At 29.7% G+C, this 6,451-nt stretch overlaps 1 protein-coding gene across 1 annotated transcript in view; it reads left to right on the forward strand.

The window, feature by feature from the left end:
- The window catches only part of LOC106881370 (kinesin-like protein KIF13A), a 696,895-nt gene that overhangs the window by 385,388 nt on the left and 305,056 nt on the right, over positions 1-6,451 (forward strand). The window lies entirely within an intron of this gene.

Here is a 6,451-nt window from a genome sequence, read left to right on the forward strand (position 1 = left end):
ATATATATATATATATATATATATATAAATAAACCTTCTTTCTTGTGGTTATCAATTGTCGTTAGTTCTCTTTGTGAAGAACCCAAAAAGAATATTCATGTATTTTCAAGGAAGAGGTTATTATTCTCTTGGATTAAACCAGTAAGAACTTTGAAATCAAAACAGTTTTATTAAATCCAAAACTTTTCCGAATATTACAGTTTTAAAGTGTAAAATACTCCTAAATATTTGCATAAATTTAGTTAAGTATTTCAAACAAATAATCAAGTTTGTCCAAGTGATTTCTTTTTAACTTTTTGCTTATAGAATTATAAAATAGCTAAAAATGTCAGATTAAGTTTTAAGTAATTCTGCTGAATTACTCAAACTTAACTCAATACTTTTATTTTTTTTATTTTCATTTATTTATTTATTTTTCATAATACCATTCTCATTTATAATAGAAACACTAATCAAACTCAGAACTCAGTGTTCCTTGTCTCTATCTCTATTTTCACCTACATATATGCACAACCTCTATTAGAATTTTTACTGACATGTCATTAATATGTTATTCTAGTCATCTTTAAATTGGACCAGTTTGATGTTCATATGAGTTTACATTTCCTACCTCACATCAAATGGAGAACACAAATTTTGTATCTGGTGTTTACTTATGAATAAATTATCTGTTGAGATAAGATATTCTCAGAAAACTACATATCACAGTGTCTTGTCTATCTTTCCCACTGTCTCTTATGATATACTGTCATATTTTAATTTAACATGATTTCTCATTATTGTTGCTTTTTAAATTAGAAATATTTCTCTCTTGAAATTGTATATTCCAATATATATCTCCAATTAAACATATATCCATACAATAAATAAACAAACAGAAAATATAATCCACAATGATGAATTTTTAAATTTAAGTGCTCATAAGAAATCATTCTTAGAAAAACATCACTTCTCACAAATATGTATGTATATGCATGTCTGTATAGTGTGTATGTTTGCGTATAGATTTTTCATTGTTTCTAATTAATCAGGCCACTACTCAGGGATAACAAGCATAAACATTTGCCCTCCTTGTTCCTATTTCACTCCCTTATTTGTTAAGGCTTACTAATTGTTCTTTTCTCAATATTAGGTGATTTTCTCTTCCTTGTTTGTATTCTCATAACTTACAAATAAAGATCACTCTCTCTCTCTTTCCCTTCCCTACACACGCACACACACACACACACACACATGCATATATTTATAAGGGAATAATATCTGTGCAGTGTATACTGTATAACATTCAATCTTTTGTTGTGACCACGCAAAGCAGGGATATTGTGCATGTCTATATGTGTGTGTGTGTGTGTGTGTGTGTGAGAGAGAGGAGGTGTATGATACAGAATTATAAATATATCATCCTCATCATCATCATCATCATCATCATTTTACATATATATAATTTACGTAAGCAGTTAAATTCATTAACTATATATTGTAAAATGTTTGTTTCTAATTCTGTGAATTGGAAGATTGATTCCCACAGTAATATAATATGAAGAATAAACAGAGAGTTAGGTTATGCAGATGCATTGTATTCAGTATAACATTATGTTTAGAGATAATTTTTTTTTTTTTTGTGTGTGTATGAGTGAGTGTTCTATCTCCTTAAACTTATCCAGTTATATGTATGATTGAATATCAATGGGCAACCGGAGGGAAATACGCATAAATTTTTCTTGGTGATATTTTATTCAATTTTATTCATCATTTGTTATTCCAATAGACAAGTAAAGTCTTCTTTACACAGTTTACTGACTACTACCTCACTATATAAGGTGGTATTAGTAAATATTCACTTATTATTTTTATTATTTTTCTATTTGTATTACATTTATTTACTACTTTTTTAAAACCTCATATTGTAAATTTGGCTTTTGTAAATAGTCTCAATCCTTTACTATTTGCCTCTTTTTGTGAGGTAGCATATGAATTTTGCCCTCAGTGTGGGGTTTTTTTTTTTAGGTTTTTATTTATATATAGGATAATTTAAAATTCACCCACTAAAACTAAACTATTCAGATTTAAATGAATTCTTGAAATGATATTAATCACTCTACTCAAGTAGAAAGCTCACTATTCTTGAAATGTTGCTTGAAGCTTTCAAAAATTCTTCGAGTTATTCCAGAAAACTTAACTTTATAATGATTACTATGTTGTTAAAAAACAAAATTAGAAAATCAATTTTTTTCCCTTTAAATATTCATTATGATGGTTGATTAAAGTTGGCCAAAATTAGATATATTAACTATTAAAATGTGAACGTGTCTTGTTTACGTATTCAGTCAGATCACTTCTCCTAACATGCACACAAGAATCCTTGTATGGAAGGTAAGAAGCTCAACCTGCTGGATATGGCAACTAAATCTCCTCAAAATCCTGAAAATGGTACAACACATTGGATAGTGTAGTCCTAGATATAAAAAAAAAACTGGATGGCCATGGTTGGATTTTTTTGATCAAAAGACTGTTTAATCAATGCTTACCTGAGATTAAACAAAAATGGCAGGAACCTTAATTATTTTGCGTGGTTATAAATTTGAATTTATAGAAAATGATTTTTTTTTTTTCTTTTAACCTTCCAACTCCAAGATAATTTAAAGGTTTGTTTCCTTTAAAAATTATGCAATCATGTTCCTTCACAGCTATATTTCCTTCACATTTACAGTTTGGTAGTTTGATTTTCTTTGAAGCTTAACAAATGTTTCAGAAATTTTTGTCAAGCACATGTTTATGAAGGTCTTGCCATGCCTTGATTCAAAGTCTGTGACCACAAGTAAATTGATATTTTAATGGAATATTCAACAAACCAAAAAGTCAGATAAGAAACTGGAAAATTACTTGACGTTTTCTTAAGATTTTTAATTATGTAATTCCAAAGACAAACCGTTGTATTAACAAGATAGTTGATGGAATCTCTTTCAATCTCTGTCTACCTCCACCCAGTGCCTCACCCAGAGCAAAAGTCCATTAAGTAGTCCAAGATTGATAAAAAAAATTCTTTCTTTATTTTTTTTTCTCTTAGTCTTTATATACAGAAACAGCTACTTGTATAGATGAAATGTTCTTTAGTGGAGTATGTCTTACATATATTTAAGAAACATGTTAATAAACAATTTCCACAGAGTTTTTAGAACTCCATTTACATATTGAAGACAAAATAAGAACAATATTCAGTATGTATTGTATTAGCAATATGAAATATGAAAAATTTTTATTTTTGTTTTTAACAGTAACTATAATTTCCAATTTCCTTTTGTACTAAGTTTGTATTTGCTACAGCAGTTATTTTTATGTATTTTTTATTGTTTATTTTAATTTTATTTTTTCTACTATTTACTTTTATGTATGTTTTATTGTTTTATATTTGTTGCTTTCATGTTTACTCCCAGTAACGTTAAGTTAAATGGGTAAAATTGATATTTTAGAAATGGCTTTTTCTCTTTATTACTATATGTTTGAAATATTTAATAAAGTAAATATGCATGATTAAAGCCTGTGACTTGAAAGAAATGGAAGTTTGCAGCAAATATGTTTAGTGGTTCTAATGCAAACTTTGAATTCACTCATCCGGCAATTTTTTTCAATTGCTATTTTATCTTTGTTAGAGTAATGGAGCAAGTCTAAAGTTGCAAGTGTAAATTTAAACCTACCTGTATGTGTGTGTGTGTATGCACACACACACATATAAACACACATATACCTGTGTGAGCACAGCATGCACTCACATATTTACATATTAATATGTATATGTGTGTGTGCTTTTATACACACACACACTCACATACTTACACATGTACGTACACATGTTTCCTTGCATTTGTCACTTGTCCATCTTTTATGCTAGATACCATGATATTACATTCAACTGAGAATATTTTTAATGGAACAGAAATTGCTTTATGAAGAAGGAATCAAATAAACAAATATATTTAAAAAATAAAAAAAAAGAAGAATGAGAGAGAAAATATTGTGATAACTTTCTATATCAAGTAGGCGCCATTCAACATTGTACTTAGATCTCTGAAGATTTTCAATTATTTCTGATTCTATTAGTACTGGTGATAGAAAAATATGTTGGTCAATCCCAGTTAGCAAATGAGATTTAGCTTAGTTTAATGATCTTGTTCTTGTCAAATGAAATCTAGCCAAACTGTTGCAAAAACATCTGGCTATCATATAGATTAAAGTATTAACATTTTCATACCATAGGGAGAGGAGCGTTTTTCTTTTTAAAATATATTATGATTGGTGTTAGTTTGTCATATGTTTCTGAATAATAACATAGCAAACTCTTACAAAATACTTCAGTGGATTCCGTTTAATGCTTTCCACTGTGACGACCACTTATAAACACTTTCTATTCCATTCGTCTTCATTTTCTCCATGTGATCTCGCGCTGAACTGTAATTCCCTGGTTTAAGCCAAGATTTATTGAAATACTTACATATTACGAGATTTTCTGTAGTAACCGCCAACAGTCTCTGTTCTGGATTGATTATAGAATGTATCCAGTATACCTTATAAGAACTTATTATTATCATCATTATTCTTAGATTTAGAACTTCTACAGAATCAAGCTTTACTTTATTTCCAAATAAAAGGTTCTGTTAAATATGCCTGATTACGAAATATACCTAATTGTTCCTCTATACTGTTCATATTCAAAACATTATTGCTTGTTGTATTTTAGGTGAGGTGGTCATTTTTGCCAGTAAGGAACACATACTGGTTTTAACTCACTCATTTTTATAATTATTATTATTATTATTATTTTCTTTGATATCAGATAACAAATACCTCCCAAGTGACAAGCAGTTACCTGGGCTCGTTATTATTACCATCATCATCATCATTACTATCATTATTATTAAGGCAGCAAGCTGGCAGAATCGTTACTGCGCCAGGCTAAATACTTAGCAGCATTTCGTCTGTCTATACATTCTGAGTTCAAATGCTGCCAAGGTCAACTTTGCCTTTCCTCCTTTCAGAGTCGATAAAATAAATACTTGTTACACACTGGGTCGATGTAATCAACTTAGTCCCTCCCATCAAATTTCAGGCTTTGTGCCTATAGTTGAAAAGATTATTATTACTATTATTATTACTATTATTATTATTATTATTATTATTATTATTATTATTATTCAGTTCGAGGTGACAAGCTGACAGAATTATTAATATGCCATACAAAATGCTTAGTAGCATTTTTACCAACTTTACATTCTGAGTTCAAATTCCACCTAGGTCAGCTTTGTCTTCCATCCTTTCAGGGTTGATAAAACAAGTTCCAGTCAAGCACTAGGGTCAATGTAATCGTCTAGGTCCCTCCCCCAAAATTTCAGGCCTTGTGCTTATAGCAGAAAGGATTATTATTCTGAGCTCAACTTTGCCTTTCACCCTTTCAGGGTCAATAAAATAAGTACCAGTTGAGTACTGGGGTCAATGTAATCAACTTAGCTCCTCCCCTAAAATTGCTGACAGAAATCTCTATTTGAAACCATTATCATCATCATCATTGTCATTATCATCATCATCATTGTCATTATCGTCATCATTATTATTCAACTAGTTAACTAATTCACCAATTAACTAATTGATCGCTTGATTAATTATTTGATCAATCAATCAGTCAGTCGTTATCAGAGTCCTTTCATCACCATTGGCAATCTCATCAATGATGTGTCCACCTTACTCTAAGTCTGTACCATTGTGTCTAAACTTCTTTTGTTTGCTCTTTGAATAATGTCACTGACCTTTATTCTTTTTGAATTTATTGTCTCTGGAACAGTTTTCCAAATTCTCATGAAAGAGATACTGACCATACCTACGTAATATTTCCCTTCTCTAGATTTTCATCTTCTATATTGCAATTTTTATACATGAAGCTTCAGCCGTATTTCAACTTCAATTCGTCAACGTTTTAGAATATTAAAGACCAAGTTTTATGGTTGGAGATTCTTAACATACTTTTATTAACACTTAAATTGGTAAGAAAACCTTCTGTGTTCATACTGACTTATTTCATTTGAAGTAAAATACAATAAATCTTGGTAGCTTAGGTTATATAAATTTGTTTCCTTTTTATAGCGTACATTTGATGTTGAGAGGCATTTTCATAAAACTTGGAAGGAACAGTAATATAATTATTGAAGATACTTATTTGGTATATCACACTTGTTGGAAGCTAAGGAGATAATGGGAATGAAAACAGTGTTTCAGAAATGACACTAAACACAACCTTTTAGTGTTAAGAAAAAGGTCATAAGATTCAATAAAAATAGCTGTTTTACTTGGATGACAATCACAAAATCATATTTTTGAAGAGCGGCTTCCACTTTCGAAAATATCTTTAACAAGGGTAAAACTTATAAGTGCGTGTGTGTGTGTGTGTGTATATACATATATA

The sequence above is a fragment of the Octopus bimaculoides genome, chromosome 4, assembly GCF_001194135.2.
Source record: "Octopus bimaculoides isolate UCB-OBI-ISO-001 chromosome 4, ASM119413v2, whole genome shotgun sequence".
Taxonomy (NCBI): Eukaryota; Metazoa; Mollusca; class Cephalopoda; order Octopoda; family Octopodidae; genus Octopus; species Octopus bimaculoides.